This window comes from Astatotilapia calliptera, chromosome 22 (assembly GCF_964374335.1).
Source record: "Astatotilapia calliptera chromosome 22, fAstCal68.1, whole genome shotgun sequence".
Classification (NCBI taxonomy): domain Eukaryota; kingdom Metazoa; phylum Chordata; class Actinopteri; order Cichliformes; family Cichlidae; genus Astatotilapia; species Astatotilapia calliptera.
The window spans coordinates 14,956,044-14,974,296 of record NC_137442.1 but is presented as its reverse complement, the minus strand read 5'-3'; the positions used below and the strand labels follow the sequence as shown (position 1 = coordinate 14,974,296).

Genomic DNA, 18,253 nt, shown 5'->3' with positions numbered 1-18,253 from the left:
ATTACAGGCATGTTTTTTCATTGTTGGTACTGGATTGCCCAATCAAATTTCTTAACATAACCAGCTTTTCCTTACCTTACCTGTGAACTCATCAACCAGTTTTCTTTTTCATTTTTACAACAGAGTTTAAACTTCCGTTGTTTTCATTCAAATTCTGTTTTGTTCATTCTAATTCCGTTGTTTTCATTGAAATTCCGTTGTTTTCATTCAAATGCTTTTGTTTTCATTCTAATTCTACTCTTTTTATTCCAATTCCATTGTTTGTTCTCAAATTCTGTTGTTTTCATTCAAATTCCATTGTTTTCATTCAAATTCTGTTCTTTTCATTCAAATCCCATTGTTTTCATTCAAATTCCGTTGTTTTCATTCAATTTCCATTGTTTTCATTCAAATTCTGTTCTTTTCATTCTATTTCCATTGTTTTCATTCAAATTCCATTGTTTTCATTCAAATTCCATTGTTTTCATTCAAATTCTGTTCTTTTCATTCTATTTCCATTGTTTTCATTCAAATTCCATTGTTTTGATTCGAATTCTGTTGTTTTCATTCAAATCCCATTGTTTTCATTCAAATTCCGTTGTTTTCATTCAATTTCCATTGTTTTCATTCAAATTCTGTTCTTTTCATTCTATTTCCATTGTTTTCATTCAAATTCCATTGTTTTCATTCAAATTCTGTTCTGTTATTCTAATTCCGTTGTTTTCCGTTGTTTTGATTCAAACTCTGTTCTGTACATTCTAATTCTGTTGTTTTCATTCAAATTCCGTTGTTTTCATTCAATTTCCATTGTTTTGATTCAAATTCTGTTGTTTGTTTTAATGTGGAAAAAGTGGTTGGGACAGATGTTCAAACAGAAGCGACACGCGGCTGCAGTTACAGTCTGTATTATGCGTTTGTTCTTCATATGAATCTGATGTGTGAACGATGCGCACGATTATGCGCGTGGCACAGTAAAAGCATCTGCATTAACACAGAGACATCTGGCGTTCTGACGGTAAATAATGTCTGCTGTTCTTTTGCGCATCGTACAGGTTACTGTTCAAGTATATATAGTGGAGTGAGACAACTGCAAGATACAGACTGCAACTGACAGCATGACCTACCGTGCCAGCCGTGATCGTATAGTGGTTAGTACTCTGCGTTGTGGCCGCAGCAACCCCGGTTCGAATCCGGGTCACGGCAGTGTGATTGCAGAGCAAGTAATTGTAGCAGGTCAGCGTGAATGATTACAGGCATGATTTTTTTCATTGTTGGTACTGGATTGCCCAATCAAATTTCTTAACATAACCAGCTTTTCCTTACCTTACCTGTGAACTCATCAACCAGTTTTTTTTCATTTTTACAACAGAGTTTAAACTTCCATTGTTTTCATTCAAATTCTGTTTTGTTCATTCTAATTCCGTTGTTTTCATTGAAATTCCGTTGTTTTCATTCAAATGCTTTTGTTTTCATTCTAATTCTACTCTTTTTATTCCAATTCCATTGTTTGTTCTCAAATTCTGTTGTTTTCATTCAAATTCCATTGTTTTCATTCAAATTCTGTTGTTTTCATTCAAATCCCATTGTTTTCATTCAAATTCTGTTCTTTTCATTCAAATTCCATTGTTTTCATTCAAATTCCATTGTTTTGATTCAAATTCTGTTGTTTGTTTTAATGTGGAAAAAGTGGTTGGGACAGATGTTCAAACAGAAGCGACACGCGGCTGCAGTTACAGTCTGTATTATGCGTTTGTTCTTCATATGAATCTGATGTGTGAACGATGCGCACGATTATGCGCGTGGCACAGTAAAAGCATCTGCATTAACACAGAGACATCTGGCGTTCTGACGGTAAATAATGTCTGCTGTTCTTTTGCGCATCGTACAGGTTACTGTTCAAGTATATATAGTGGAGTGAGACAACTGCAAGATACAGACTGCAACTGACAGCATGACCTAGCGTGCCAGCCGTGATCGTATAGTGGTTAGTACTCTGCGTTGTGGCCGCAGCAACCCCGGTTCGAATCCGGGTCACGGCAGTGTGGTTGTGATTGCAGAGCAAGTAATTGTAGCAGGTCAGCGTGACTGATTACAGGCATGATTTTTTTCATTGTTGGTACTGGATTGCCCAATCAAATTTCTTAACAAAACCAGCTTTTCCTTACCTTACCTGTGAACTCATCAACCAGTTTTTTTTTCATTTTTACAACAGAGTTTAAACTTCCGTTGTTTTCATTCAAATTCTGTTTTGTTCATTCTAATTCCGTTGTTTTCATTCAAATTCCATTCTTTTCATTCAAATTCCATTGTTTTCATTCAAATTCCGTTGTTTTCATTCAAATTCTGTTGTTTTCATTGAAAGTCCGTTGTTTTCATTCAAATGCTTTTGTTTTCATTCTAATTCTACTCTTTTTATTCCAATTCCATTGTTTGTTCTCAAATTCTGTTGTTTTCATTCAAATTCTGTTGTTTTCATTCAAATCCCATTGTTTTCATTCAATTTCCATTGTTTTCATTTAAATTCTGTTCTTTTCATTCAAATTCTGTTCTGTTATTCTAATTCCGTTGTTTTCCGTTGTTTTGATTCGAATTCTGTTGTTTTCATTCAAATCCCATTGTTTTCATTCAAATTCCGTTGTTTTCATTCAATTTCCATTGTTTTCATTCAAATTCTGTTCTTTTCATTCTATTTCCATTGTTTTCATTCAAATTCCATTGTTTTCATTCAAATTCTGTTCTGTTATTCTAATTCCGTTGTTTTCCGTTGTTTTGATTCAAACTCTGTTCTGTACATTCTAATTCTGTTGTTTTCATTCAAATTCCGTTGTTTTCATTCAATTTCCATTGTTTTGATTCAAATTCTGTTGTTTGTTTTAATGTGGAAAAAGTGGTTGGGACAGATGTTCAAACAGAAGCGACACGCGGCTGCAGTTACAGTCTGTATTATGCGTTTGTTCTTCATATGAATCTGATGTGTGAACGATGCGCACGATTATGCGCGTGGCACAGTAAAAGCATCTGCATTAACACAGAGACATCTGGCGTTCTGACGGTAAATAATGTCTGCTGTTCTTTTGCGCATCGTACAGGTTACTGTTCAAGTATATATAGTGGAGTGAGACAACTGCAAGATACAGACTGCAACTGACAGCATGACCTAGCGTGCCAGCCGTGATGGTATAGTGGTTAGTACTCTGCGTTGTGGCCGCAGCAACCCCGGTTCGAATCCGGGTCACGGCAGTGTGGTTGTGATTGCAGAGCAAGTAATTGGAGATTCAAAGGCTGCACGGCAGCTTGAATGGTTACAGTCATTTCATTATTGGCACTGGATTGTCCAATCAAATTTCTTAACGTAACCGGCTTTTCCTTACCTTACCTGTTCGCTCATCAACCAGTTTTTTCATTTCTACAACAGAGTTTAGTGTGAAAAAAGTGGTTGGGACAGATGTTCAAATAAAAGCGACACGGGACTGCAGTTACAGTCTGTATTATGCGTTTGTTCTTCATATGAATCTGATGTGGGAACGATGCGCACATTTATGCACGTGGCACAGTAAAAGCATCTGCAATTACACAGAGACATCTGGTGTTCTGACGGTAAATAATATCTGCTGTTCGCATCGTACAGGTTACTGTTCAAGTATATATAGTGGAGTGAGACAACTGCAAGATACAGACTGCAACTGACAGCATGACCTAGCGTGCCAGCCGTGATCGTATAGTGGTTAGTACTCTGCGTTGTGGCCGCAGCAACCCTGGTTCGAATCCGGGTCACAGCAGCGTGGTTGTGATTGCAAATATATATTTCTACGGGGTGGAGCATTATCCCTCAAGTGGACTTTGTGTTGTACCAGTTTTGTAAAACCAGGGTTTTCCTGGAACAAATTTGGATCCAGAAGAGCCGTTAAATCTCCCTGCTGGGAGGGCTTAGGATGGGTCAGTGACACTAAACTTGGCCCTGATTTGCCTGTGGGAAAAAACTGTTCTCCCTCCTCTTTGTCCTTGACTACCCGAACAAGACAATGCTGTTTTACCTGCTGCGTGGACTGCATTGGCAGTTGCTGCTGCTGCGTGATGGGTTGCTGCTGCGTGAATTTTTTTAACAGGTTAATATGGAAGACCTGATGTTTCTTCCTGTCAGGCATCTACAGCTCATAGTTAACCTTGCCAAGACGTTTTGTAATTTTGTAGGGGCCTTGCCACCTGGCTAGCAGTTTGCTGTCTGTCGTAGGAAGCAACAGCAAAACATGCTGTCCTGGTTGGAATGTCCTTTCCCTGGCCTTCTTATCATACCAGGTTTTCTGCTTGTTTTGAGCCACTTTCATGTTTTGCTGTGCCAGTATTGTCATTTGTTCTAGTCGCTCTCTCATTTTCAGCACATAAGCTATTACATTATCTCCATCAGGCTCAGGATTCTCCCATTGTTCTTTCAGCAGGTCGAGTGGACCTCTCACTTGACGGCCATAAAGCAGTTCAAATGGTGAAAATCCTGTAGAGGCCTGTGGCACTTCGCGATAGGCAAACAACAAGTAAGGCAGCCACTGATCCCAGTCTGAGCCAGTCTCTGTTACAAATTTGCGCAGCATGTTCTTTAGTGTCTGGTTAAAACGCTCTACTAGTCCATCTGACTGGGGGTGGTAAGGGGTGGTTTTAATACCTTTTATGCCAAGTAATCTATATACCTGCTGTAGGAATTTAGACTGGAAATTTGTGCCACAGTCTGTCAGGACCTCTTTAGCTATACCTACTCTAGAAAACAACTGCAGGAGACAATTGGCAACCTGTCTCGCTTTCACTGATCTTAGGGGGAAAGCCTCAGGATAACGAGTGGCATAATCACAAATGACCAAGATGTAACGATTACCTGATGAGCTTCTTTCAAGGGGCCCCACTACATCCATTCCTATTCTTTCGAAAGGTGTATCTATGACAGGCAATGGCTGAAGATGGGCATGGGCCACTCCTTTATTTAGGGTGAGCTGACATATCTGACACGACTTACAAAACTGCTGTAGTTGAGTGTACATGCCAGGCCAGACAAAACGGCTTGCAATCCTATGTAGAGATTTCTGAAAACCAAGATGGCCTGCCCAAGGTACAGAATGACCAAGTTCCATGACTTTGTTTCTTAGTGCCTGTGGTAATGCTATGGCTTCAGTCTTGCCTTTACACTCATAAAGGACACCATTTCTCAACACATAGGTTGCATCTGCCAACACATCTACTGTCCCTCGCACCTGTCCATCAACTTCCGACACCTTATCAAACCAGGATTTTAATGATGGATCTGCCCGTTGAAGTGAAGAGATATCTGGTGGGATATCAAGTTCCAGAGGGAGGTTGGGGCTCTGGTCTACACCCTCTAACCTGGATGAACCCCTAAATTTTTCTCTTCGTCTTTGCGCTCGAGATTTAGCTGGTTTTGCTGGGCTTACTTCTAATTCTTCATCATAGAAAGGTAGCTCTTTCAACGGGTCATTTGCACTCTGAGCTCTTGTGGTGATCAAACTGGGGATTGCACTTTCTGGCTGTGCCTGCAGAATAATGTCTTGCTTCTGTACGTTGTGGTCCTGATCTACATGAACTGTATGCAAATGTCCCGGAACTTCATTAGACACCAAATCTAGCAGTGTAGGTATATCTAAGCCCAATATCACTGCATATGGCAGTCTGGGTGCTAAAGCCACTGGCAGGAGAAATGTCTGGCCACCTACAGTCAAATACACCTCAGCCATGGGATAATCTTTCTCATCATCATGTACACAGCTTATTTTAGTCCTTGTGTCACTCCATAGCTCTCTTGGTACTAAACTAGCCAAAACCACTGACTGAAAGCTCCCTGTATCTAAGAGTGCTTCTTCACGCTGACCATTAACAAGTACAGGTGCTGTTCTTACTGCTTCATGATCAGGACCTGGCAATGTGGGTCTGGGGGCTGAGCACAAAAGGGATGGCCTACTTTGTGTTGTTGCTGGGCAGGTATACTGAGTGTGGCCTATCTGGTTACAGTGATAACATCTAACATCTGATTTTGAACCTGAATGTGACTTTTTAGTGTTGTTACTTTTACCAGAAACAAAATGTCTGCTTCCAGGATAACTTCTACTTTGGCCTATACCACCACTCCTTACACCCCCATCAGACTTACTTTGTCCAGTCATGAAGCTGTCCCGGCCAAAGGTGGTTCCTCTCGATCCTGTTCTGGCAGAGATGAAGATTTCCGCTAGCTGTGAAGCCTCCTCTGCAGATTTGGGGGCACGTTCCCTGATCCACACCTCCAGGTCTGGGTGGACCATCCTCAGAAACTGCTCCAAGATCATTAGTTCAGAAATGTCTTTCACTGTAGATTTTTCAGGTTTCGCCCATTTGTAAAACATATATTTTAATCGCACATAAAGTTCTCTTGGAGTTTCACCTGGGTGCATATCCAGGGCTCGAAACCTTCTTCTGTATGTGTCAGCAGTTATTTCGTATTTAGCAAGAATGGCATCTTTTACTTTATCATAGACTTCTGAATCAGCAATGTCCATATGCACATAAGCACTACGTGCTTTCCCAGTGAGCAGAGGTACGAGTCGAACAGCCTATTCTTCTCTCGGCCAACGGCAAACTTGAGCCAGTCTCTCAAAAGTAGTGAGAAAATGCTCAATATCATCATCTGGAGTGAGTGGCAACAACTTGGGATCTCTCTGGTGAAATGGTTCCTGTCTTGGCAGAGACCACATCTGCTGACCAGTCAGACTAGGCCCCTCATCAGGTTCACCTCCCTCCTCGATTTGGTTGTCCTCTTGTTCCTGCTGCTGTTCTGTCATTTCTTTTACGTGAACTTGCATTTGCTGAAACTGATGTTGCATACTTTTCCATCTTTGTTCTTGTCGGGCTGATTCTCTGTCTATTCTCTGGTCTCTTGTTGCTTGAGACTGCATCAATGATTTCACCAGAGCTGTCAGTTCATCCAGTCTATCGCCAGGTTTAGCTCCTGCTTTAGCCACTGGATCAGCTGTAGCACCTTCACCATCCTCTGCCACTTCATTACTGTCATTCTTCTTTCCACTTCTCGTCATCATATTTACCTCATTCATTAGAGGCAGCACTCCTGACACCACTTGTCAGTTTTGGCCGGCGGTCATAGGTTCTGTCCAATAATATGACGCCGCGAGACTGGAGTAAAATACATCCATGGATTGGCACTTTATTAAAGAAGGAGCATGATAACAGCACAAAACACTAACCGCAACTAAACAAAATGGCTTCCTTTTATACTCTACCTTTTCAGGTGAGTATCCGGAATAGCCCAAGTAACTAATCAACATGAAACATAACCCTCCACACAAACAAACATACAATAACATTAAAGCACATCACAAACATATACATATTTCCAACACATACTATAAACAAACCAATAACATAAGCTTCACTCATTTCTATCTAAATTAAAACCCTCTTTAACCATACTCCCTAACCCGGCACACTGGTCTGCTCCAAGAGCTCTTAAACAGGTGATTGAGCCGCTTTCACTCTTTCGCTCCACATCCTGCAAGAAGCAACCAGGACAGGTGAGTACCTTTACAAGTTCTCATTTCACATATGTTTAGGTTATTGATAAATGATTAACTGCAAACAGCTCTAACTTTGGCTCTTCTCCGACACAGGTAGGATGGCCAGTCCCACTGTCTCTTTTCTGTTACAAGCTGTCAATTTAATCGTATGTCAAATAACCTAATAAAAGACTCCATAAGAACTAATGTGTTTTCTTTATTACCCTATTTTAAATTCCCAATCCAACAATTTATTATTAACAATACCAACCAGGTAATGGAACCCCTGGTCTCCATTACACTTGTAATATCCAAATCTACTGTGTTTTGAATTTGATATAAAAAAAGTGCCCAAAATAATTACACTTGTAAAAACATAAGACAGAAAATATAAATTCAAGTTACAAATTTGAGTTACTTTAACACATAGCATTTCTAACAAAAAGTCCAACGACATAAATCCACCACATTTTATAGCGAATAATGTCAGAAATGTCCAGTTTTGGCACAAGGTTACAATATTAGAAATAAAGAATTTCACAACATGTTTTAAGAGTATTCAGATTTGATTAACACACGAGTATGACCTTTTTATTAAAAAACAAACAAAAGGAAAAGAAAATCCTGCATTATTATGTGGGAAAACCAAATGAAAGTAATAGTATAGTGCAGTATAATACACTGAAATATAATTGGTAACCTTTTTAATATGCCAGTACTCTGGTTATGCAAAATGCACATTTGTAGAGTGCAATCACAGTCTCAACAACAAAGCAATAAAACATTAAATAGAAAAATACTTCTTTAGAGACATAAAACAGTGTTATAAACCTCCTTAGCGCCTTATGTCAGTTATGAGCAGTTCAGGAGGAACGTTCCTTAAGTGACATTCAAGATCCCACCTAGAAGCCAGAAATGTAGTGAGATTGTCCTTCATTTTCTCTATGGATTTACAGTTATCTGACTAAAAACACAATCAAAATCAACTAAAACAAGTGATGATGGGGGAAAAAAATAAAAAATAAATAAAATAAAATCACCCCTTTTACTTTGGATGTGGATTTAAGATGATGAAGTATGAAACAGAGTGTGCAAAGATTTCTTTATTCTATTCTCTTTAAAAAAACAAAACAAAACAAAACAAAAAAACTTATCCAGACTTTGAAACATGATAAGCTGAATTACTTGCTTTAACAGGCACTTGAGGACTGTGTAGGAATCCTGGACATTATTCTGCTGCCAAAAGATCATTTTTAAGACTCAGCACTTTGGGCTTCAACTTCCCACCCTTCAGACCCATCCAAACTTTCTGAATAAAGTCAAAAATGTTGGCCAAACATTTTGGGTAGCTTAGGTGCAGGGCGTAGGTCAGTCCAAATATTACTAGAAATCCATCAGCTAGGGTGGTGAAAACAATGATCATGTTACCCTCGACCAAAACTGCAGTCTTCTCAGGGCAGAAGAATGTTGCATTGCTGGAATTGGCTCTGATCAGGAGTCCAAGTGGCACTTCACTAATATCTGGTCTATCAGAATGCATCATCTACAGAAAACAAAATTACTACATGTTAGTACATTCCTATTTCTCTTAGTTTCATCTATACAAGTCACATTTCTGGATTATTACTAGCTCAGAAATCAATTGTTTGAACAACAAAAAAGCCACAACACACCAAAGATTTGAGAAAACAAACTGACAAAAATAGTACTTTTTAGTAAAGCAAAGTCATACCTCTTCGTAGCAATAACAGAAAGTCAATAAGAGTTTTTTGTTTTTTTTTTCATTTGTACAGTGATGTATGGTTGGGCTAGGAACATTATAGAAGGTCTACACATATTAAAAACATGTAGTGTTTCCATTATGTGACATGGACACTGTTGTAGACAGATCCAAGCATGGAGATGCTTCTCAAAGTGTCATAATGTTTTGAGAAATCTAAACAAGGATGCTACTAAGATATTGTTCACAACTTTGTCCAAAACTTAGATCCCACGTTATGATGAAGCTAGAGGTGTCGTCGTACAAATAGGCAGAGAGGGCATGAAGCACACCAGCACGTTGGGCATGGATATCAGCTTGTTCCTACATCACAAGAAAATTATTTTAAATTATTGGCTAACCTAGTCAAGAATGGTAGTTAAAATTGAAAAATTGATCAAATTAAATAAAGCTCAAAAAACAAGACAAAAACCCACTAACCTGGAGATTTTAGCTTCTGAAGAGCTGAGACAGGACATCAGACACGTTCCCTGTGCAAACAGCTTTCTATCTGAATAAGCTCTGGAGCCGGGGAGAATGTTGGTCCAACACAGCATAAAAGTGGTTCTTCAGGTGGAGGTTTGTAATCCTGTGCAATTCTGCACAGATCTGAACACACAGGATACATTTATGTTTACAAGTTTCGATTAGTCCATAAATCTTTGCAAAATACATCAAATTCCTTACACTCCAAAGGCATAATTTGTTCAGACAGGCCAGATAACAGGAGTTGATATAAAATACATCTTGTTAGATACATCTATATACATTCTTACCTGGGACTGGGATTTCAGAGTAGGCCAGCAATCCAGGATCTGACCTACTGGTAGGTCATCATTGATGATCTCTTTGCATCGCAAGGCCAAAGTTGTGTGCATCAGCTTTGTAATCAGGATTCTTTTCACTTTTCTCGACTTCATCTACAATCTGTAGTCTTAGCTGGTCAAGGTAAACAGCATCTTCACCCCTGAAAATTTACTTCTGCCCTGGCATGGACATAACAGTAAAACACAGAAGACAAGACAGACTACACAGAGAACAGAAAAGACACATAACCAAGGAGACACAGATGAAACATAACTAGCCCAGAACTCAACTAAACCTTAACTAATAATAACAACAATACAAGAACTTCACCTCATTTCAATATAACATAAGAAAGCAAAAATACAAAATAAACTCAAAATGCTGCGTCACAGACCCAGCCCCTGACAGATAAAAAACTAAGTCTTTCACTAATGAACACTGGGCATCAGAATAAAATAAAACGAAAAAAAATAACTGTTTGGTAAATATATTATTGATGGATTCACCCTTAAGCTAACCTAAAATAGACCAGGCACAACAATTTTACAGTTCAGAAGCTTCTACATTTCAACTTAGTATACATAACTATTTGCAATGTAAACCATGTTCTACCGCCTAATTATGTAATGATTAATCACTGCTTTTGTAAGTATGTCCTGTGCCTACAATTTTGCTGCCCCAGTTTTAATATGTACAACTCCAGAGAACTAAACGTAAGTTTCAAGTTCCAAAAGTTAGCAAATAGCCAAAGTCAATATCCATGTATGCGCTAAGTGTGAAGCAGCGTAGCAGTGCATATTGATTCAACAATTTAACCACAAGGCAGTTTATAATCTGCAAATCCAGAAACGCCTTCTAAAGACTTCTTTTAAAATAGTAAGAGATTAGAAAAGTTATTAACACATTATTAGTCCCAGGGACTAATAATGTGTTATACTAAATATGAGCTTATTAGCATAATTCATGCAAAACACTTTGGGGCCAAGGCGACATGGATAAAACGACGCATGCATGTAATTCTTAAATGCCTGCTAGAGTTGTACATTTATGACGATAAAAACCCATATTACAACGGAGAACTATAGTTTCAGAAAAAATAAAACTTACCACAAAAGCGCTCCTGAAGATGCTGCAAAGGCGGTAAATGCAGCTAGCCAAGTGCAGAGCGTTAGCTGTTCCAGTTCAAAAGTCCGTAACATACCATACCACGTCCTCCTTTATCCAGCGTCAAAGGCAATGCCGCAAAAAAAACCCCTTCACAAATTTATTTCTGTTTGGATATTAACGTTCCACAAGTTTCTTTCGAAGTAATGAGCGGGCATTCGCACTCGAAGCGAGGAATCCAAGATGGTTGCCAGCACTTAATAAAGAAACAGGTGGCGCACGTACGTACGTACGTAGGCATGTAAGTGACGTCAGTGTTAAAACTCAAATTATTTAAGGGCAATGTCAGAAACTAATCAATATATTCAAGTACTGATAACTTGAAAAAACAAACTTGTTCAAACTACTCAAAAAAATAAAGGTGTATGAACTTATTACAGGTTTTAGTTGGAACTCATTTCATTTATCAAACTATTACTATTTGGTCTTACAGTGTGGAAAACCAACATAAAAGGAAGAAAAAAACCCTTTCATTTAACACATCTTATTAGGGACGATAATCTCCTAACTTGCAGCTCTCCAGAAGAGTAGACACGAAGCCCATTCATTAGCCTGCTCTCTGTATTTGGTTTAAAAAGCACAGCCAGGCTGCTGTGACCTGGATTCAAACCGGGGTTGCTGTGGCCACAACGCAGAGTGCCAACCACTATACGACCACGGCTGGTTTGCGCTGCCAGTTGCAGTCTGCATCTTGCATTTTTCTTACTCCAGTATATAAACTCCGCTTAGAGGACGGTTTGCGCCTCTGACACGAACTCATTTGTTGTTGTTCCGGTATTAGACCAATGAACAATTAGGCTACTTGGATATCTTAACCAAATACACCGCCTGGTCTGTCCATGGCAATTTGAGACACTGTAAACGAAAAAATGTTACTTTGGCCCCTTCAATTCAATATTGCAAACCATGCCAACATTTAATATATAACACTTTGCAGACATGGATGAATATTAAATAGATTTTTTCATTTTGTGCACGATTGATTAAATATGCACATCCCATTTTTTTCAACTGTTTTTCATGATAATTTCATCACATGATAAAGCCACAGGTAGTGTGTAAAATATATCCAGAGTTATACAAACGTCTCTTTAAAAAAAGAGCTTTGTTGCTATGCTTTTCGCTCCGATCACGATGTTGCTCTTGCTGGTTTCCATGACATAGCCAGTTTCAAACCAATAATCCTAAAAGCGTTCTCTATTGTTTTGATGGCATACGTCTGGTCTGTCCATGTAGTTTAGAAGTGTACAAAATTCCCATCACCCATGCTCACCATGTCCGCTCCTGGCCTGAGGGATTCTTCTTTAAGTCAAAGTTTCTCCACTATACAAAAGTATGGATGCCAAAATTAGATCCCTCTTTCGAGTGGACCTAATCTCTATTCCTCCCAGCGTCTCTTACTTGAGTAACTTTATCAGAGATGTCAACTGGAAAGGAATTTGTTCTTTGCCATAAAAAATGTTCTTAAAGTGAAGGAAGTTCCATTTAAATTTATTTATTCATATAGTAAATTATTAATTTACTTCGGGGCGTTGAAAGATAGAATAAAATTTACCCTCTTTGAATGTCAGTCAGGTTTATTAGGTTTGTTAGGTTTCTAAGAAAGGATACAATAAAATAAAATAAAAAGGGGGGGGGGGGCACTACATTAACTTTTTCATAAGAGGAAGAAGAAGAAGAAGCTGTACATTGTGCGGACTTGTTTGAAGAAGTGATCTTTAAATCGAATATTAAATTGTATAATAATAATTCTTCTAATTGTATTGTATCTAAAGTTCTCGCAATATGGATAGTGCACTGCGGTGAATATCCAGTAGACGGAGCCTTTGCGAAGCAAAATGCCCCCTCTTCGAACTGCCAAACTAAAAAGCTCTTATTTTGAAATTTGGTTCACAGGAAGTTCAGTTAACGCGTCGCCGCTCTGAGTTTGACAGACCAGCGGCAAACTTCGGACTGTGTGTGAGTGAGAAAGTAAGCTGTGAATCAGAGCACACAGTAAAAGTTGGTCTCAGTGCTGAAGTCCCTGCTGCAGCTGTCTCACGGCTTTCTAACCGCAAGCTGGAGCCGTTGTTAGCTGGAGGCTAACCCCCTGTTTAAAGTGTATCCAGTGGAAATGATCGAGAAATATTTAAGGTCAGTCTCTAATTTTAACCCTTGCTATGTGAGGAATCCTGCTCGGTTGGTCTCACAGCTCAGTTTCACGTGTTTTACATTTTCATCTGCTGGTATTAAAGTTTTTAACCTTGTTGTAATGTGTGACAGCATGTTTACATGACTGTTTTAGGCGTATTGTTGTTGCTAATGCGCTGTTTTGATTTGTTCGGGCTGTATACACGATGAACTCGGGGCAAGAGTCTTGGCACATTAAGCCACATGTTGCTCATATTTTGTGCTTTTCCACCCGCCCGCCAAACGAAAGAGAGATCATAGGGCGTGTCAACAGCAGTCCTGCAAACCGAGTGAAGAAAGAGCTGTAAAATATTTACTTTACTCCCTACTGCTTGCCTTCATTTATTTATTTTACTGTTTAAAGTCATCAGAGGGTTTTTCGGGGTCTTTCGTGCACATTAAAGGGGCATGCCACCCTTTTTAACAGGTTACTCACTTCTTGTGTCCTATCTAAACTATCTAAGAAGTTTAACCAGTCTTCCCATGATTTTGGATTTTCCTGGGATCTAAAACCTACTTTTATTTTCCACTGGTGGGTGTTAATAGCTATGAGAAAAATTGAGAGCCGCCTTCCAGCACAGTCACTACTAAAAGGAGGCTTTGTTTATCTAAATGGCAAGTTATATTTCAGAAGTTTGTCTTTTAGGAAAGGAACTATCATATAGTGGAGAAATGAGACAGGAATTCCTAAAACTGCTTTCATTACTCTGTAAGAGCAACATTTGTTTTAACCACTTCCATTTTCCAAACCGTCTTCTTCCATATTTCTTTTCAGTTCCATAAAATACATTTAAAGCACGGCTGAAATTGCCACTGGCTGCATCAAAGCGGCTTCCTCTCAGACAGATATGACGACAAACTTGTTTGTTACAGATGGTGGACAGCCTCTGGATGGCTGCCTCTCACAGCATGGCGTTACCTCCTTAAGCTACACACCCTAGTCAAGTTTAAATACTGTTACTTGTGGGTACACTAATGGTTAAGCTGTCCCAGTTTGTTTAAATGGTGGTTTCACTGCATCTGAATTTTATTAAGTCTTTGATGGTGCATGTATGTGTAACATAGTTCAAAAACTGTTTAATAGTATACAAATAAACACAACCCCCCAACATGAGGTTGGCTAAATTAGGGGTTTTCAGGGGAATAAGTGAGTTAACTATGTGCTTTTTTTCCTTGACACAGCAGGGTGGTTAGTCAGAGGCTGGAATGGCCTGAGAAAGGATTGCACGCAAGTGTGTCAAAGTTTAAGAAAGAATAGAAGATGATGAGACAAAAGGACAGAAATAAAAATAAACGAAAGAGAAAAGCTAGGAGGGTGCTAGAGGTATGTTGGAGTACATAATGTAGGCAGGAGGTTGAGGAAAAAGAGGAAAATGTAATAGGGTATAGGTCACTGGGTTCAGCCTGGAGCTGCAACTAATGCAAGTCAGATGTTTATTCTGACACTGGTACATAGGCAGTCTGATGGTAGCTTGGTAAGTTTACTCAAAAGGACTTTAATTGGCATTGTATTTTGATGATACCTGAACAAAGGTGTTGTTTCATCTCAAATCATCAAACTTTAAACACTTTTGCTCAGCAGTGTTTTTTCTCTTGGAGCTCTGCCATGCAGGCCATTTCTGCCCAGTCTCTTTCATATGTTGGAGTCATGAACACTGACGTCACAGGAGCTTGCAAAGAAAAGCGTCTGGACTTCTTTAAGTTACAGTAACTTAAAGAAGTCCAGACGCTTTTCTTTGCAAGCTCCTTTGACTACGATGACCTGGATGACTGAGAACCTTCACAGACATGAACACTGACCTTATCTAAGGCGAGTGAGGCCTGCAGTTCTTTGGATGTTGTTTTGGAGTCTTTTGTGACCTCTTAGATGAGTTATCGCTGTGCTCTTGGGGTCATTTTAGCGATTTTTGCCACTCCTGGGAAGGTTCATCACTCTTCCATGTTTTTGCCATTTGTGGATAATGGCTCTCACTGTGGTTCACTGGAGTTCCACAGCTTTCAAAATGGCTTTTTAACCTTTTCCAGACTGAGAGATCTCAGTTATTTTGTTTCTCATTTGTTCCTGAATTTCCTTGGATTGCGACATGATGTCTGGGTTTTGATGATCTCTTGGTCTACTCCACTTTGTCAGGCAGGTCCGATTCAAGTGATTTCCTTATTGAGACATGTGTGGCAGTAATCAGGCCTGGGTCTGGCTAGAGAAATTGAACTCAGCTTTCCAAAAATTTGATACACCACAGTTAATTTGTGTTATAACATCACTTTTCACACGGGCTCATGTAGATTAGATTTTTTCCCCCTTTACTAAAAAAATCCCTTCATTTAGAAACTGCATTTTGTGTTTGCTTGTGTTATTTTTTTTTGACTAAAATTTAAATTTGTTTGATGATCTATAACATTTAAGTGTGACAAACATACCCCCCCCCCCCCCCCCAAAAAAAAAAAAAAATTGAAAAGCAGGAAAGGGTCAAACACTTTTTTACACCACTGTAATATATTCTGTGAAATTGTAGCTTCATATATCAAGTGCTTTTTAGATATTTATGTATGTTTTTTTTAATAAAAGGCCTGGCCTCCTGCTTTTAGACTTTTCTTTCATACATTGAAATCCGCCACAATAATTTTAATGTTAATGTTTAAACTCAAAAACCTTTAAGGATAAAGGCTCGATACTCTAACTCCTCTTTCTCACCATAAAATCTAATCAGAATTTGTAGGATGTGCTAGTTGAAACGCATTTAATACATAAAAAAACAGTCCTGTAGTGTTGCGTATTTAAGCACACACTAACAAACAAAATATCACATCAAAAGACAACTAGTGACAATTTGTGAATGACATATATTGGTGTTTTACAGTAAAGGAAAGTAAAACGTGTGCAATACTTTTTTTAACATGACATTTTTAGTCATAAAAATGAATATATGCTGCTTTAATTCAACTTTAATGCAGGGCTTAGCAAATATGATAAGTTGTACCACAAAAATATCAGTAGATGATACTATAATTATTGCTACTACTGCCCGTCACACCTCCCAGGGTATGGACCACCAAAAGTAGATCTCCAGAGGTTTCAGTAGAAAGCTTAATCCCAATAGAACGAAATTGTAATTGAGAATTTTTTTTTTTTTTTTTTTTTTTGAAAGTCATTTTCAAGTCCAAGTCGAATGCTTGAAGTAATGATAACAGCAGGAATGTCCAGAAGCATCATTCTGAAAAACTGAAAGAATAAAAACCTCTAAAAGTAACCACAAATAATGTAAATAATATAAATGTCCAGCTTCAGTTCAGCGTTTAATATCATGAATTTACCAAAGAAATTCTAGGATCAGCATGTTTTGTGAAAAAAGAACTGTAAGAGCATCTTTTTTTTTAATGTATCCACAATTGCTGAGAATCATCAAGTTTAAAAACTAATGCTGTGACTTTTCTTTAGCCACTACAGATGGAATCAAATGTGGCGATATGTCAGGCAAAAAAGTTTTTTAAAAAAAGGTTTGCTTACAGGAATTTTTGATGTTAATGACAAAACTGGTTTACTGCATCGGTGATCAAACTCTAACATCTGCTGTTTGTGCGATTTCGATTTTTTAAATATCCTTTTTGCATCACATAGTCCAGATGAATGCAATGCTGTGTGCATGTGTGACAGCATGCATCCTGAGGAAGTTGTGGTGAAGGATTTTGTCTATGCTCTGACAAATCTTGTGGCTTTTATTTAGCTGATGCTTAATTTTACAAATTTGATTAATCAAAACCTAGTTTCTTTACGCAAAGTGAAACTCAAACTCCGATATAAACAGCATTTGGTTTGAGAATTTTATTAGTCATGGTTAAAATTGTTGAACCGTCACCACAGCTGCTTCACCTCTTCACTGTAGTCAGATTTACAGTTGGGGTCAGAAGTTTACATTTTGGACTTTGATTACTTTGAACTGTTGTTTTTCTAGGTTTGAATGATTGTAGAGGATTAAAAAAACAAGAATTGGGTATGCAATCCACAAACACCAGGTCAAAATTTTACATACAGGCTCAAATAAACACATACACTCCCACCTCCTTTATTATTCCAACAACTTTGTGTAGCGTAATAGTATTACTGTCAACAAAACAGCCCCACCGCATGATACTACTACCACCATGCTAGACAGCTGGTACGGTGTTCTTAGGTTTTAAAGCCTCACTTTTACGCCTCAGATCAAACCTCTTATCACTGAATCCAAATCAATCTTTGTCTCATCTGACTATTAAACCTTTCTCCAGAAAGCATTTGGTGGTGTTCCAGGCAGTTTCCAGGTCATGGCAGGCTTGAGCCTAGGTGGTTTTTGGGTTGGTCATGAACATTCTAACCAGTTTGGGTCTTCTTCTGGAGTTTGGCAAAGTGTTCACACATCCAAATAACTTGCATACAGCTGTTTGGACTGATGACATTGAAATCTGCAGGTTTTTTTTTTTTTTAGAAATGGCTCCAAGACACCTTCCCAGCTTGTGTAAACTTACAATTCTCCTTCTCAGATCATCACTGAGTTTCTTGGACTTTCCCATTGTTCTGAGTATTGGTCAGTCCAATGAGTGCTGTCAAACAAATCCCTTTAGTAGTTGCTGAATTGGAGAAAATCCAAAATTAATTAAAACATGTGCACCTAACTCTTTTTTTTTAAGCCATGAAAGATGTACACTGTACAATCATTCCAACCTGAAAAAAAGGTTTAAAGAAAGCCCAAAATTACCATTACATATACTCATCATGGGCATGAATGCAAACTTCTAAACAACTGCACCTGCTAGTTCTCTGTCACTACAGTAAGGGCTACTGATGCATTTACCCTCAATA

At 38.6% G+C, this 18,253-nt stretch overlaps 1 protein-coding gene, 1 long non-coding RNA gene and 3 other non-coding genes across 5 annotated transcripts in view; 4 read left to right on the top strand and 1 right to left on the bottom strand.

The window, feature by feature from the left end:
• Window positions 1-1,110: 1,110 nt before the first annotated feature.
• On the top strand, window positions 1,111-1,182 carry trnah-gug (transfer RNA histidin (anticodon GUG)). Its single transcript has one exon. It is a non-coding gene; the product is annotated as a tRNA-His (tRNA).
• A 764-nt stretch (window positions 1,183-1,946) lies between these two features.
• Window positions 1,947-2,018, top strand: trnah-gug (transfer RNA histidin (anticodon GUG)). Its single transcript has one exon. It is a non-coding gene; the product is annotated as a tRNA-His (tRNA).
• A 1,129-nt stretch (window positions 2,019-3,147) lies between these two features.
• Window positions 3,148-3,219, top strand: trnah-gug (transfer RNA histidin (anticodon GUG)). Its single transcript has one exon. It is a non-coding gene; the product is annotated as a tRNA-His (tRNA).
• A 3,943-nt stretch (window positions 3,220-7,162) lies between these two features.
• On the bottom strand, window positions 7,163-11,998 carry LOC145423475 (uncharacterized). Its single transcript, XR_013904530.1, has 3 exons — window positions 10,056-11,998; window positions 9,721-9,888; window positions 7,163-9,603 (listed from the first exon to the last, which is right to left on the bottom strand). It is a non-coding gene; the product is annotated as an uncharacterized LOC145423475 (long non-coding RNA).
• A 1,147-nt stretch (window positions 11,999-13,145) lies between these two features.
• dennd3a (DENN/MADD domain containing 3a) overlaps window positions 13,146-18,253 on the top strand; it is a 28,465-nt gene continuing 23,357 nt past the window's right edge. The window contains exon 1 of the mRNA XM_026156295.2: window positions 13,146-13,383. The gene's annotated coding sequence lies outside the window, so the exon portion shown is untranslated. The remainder of the gene's footprint in view (window positions 13,384-18,253) is intronic.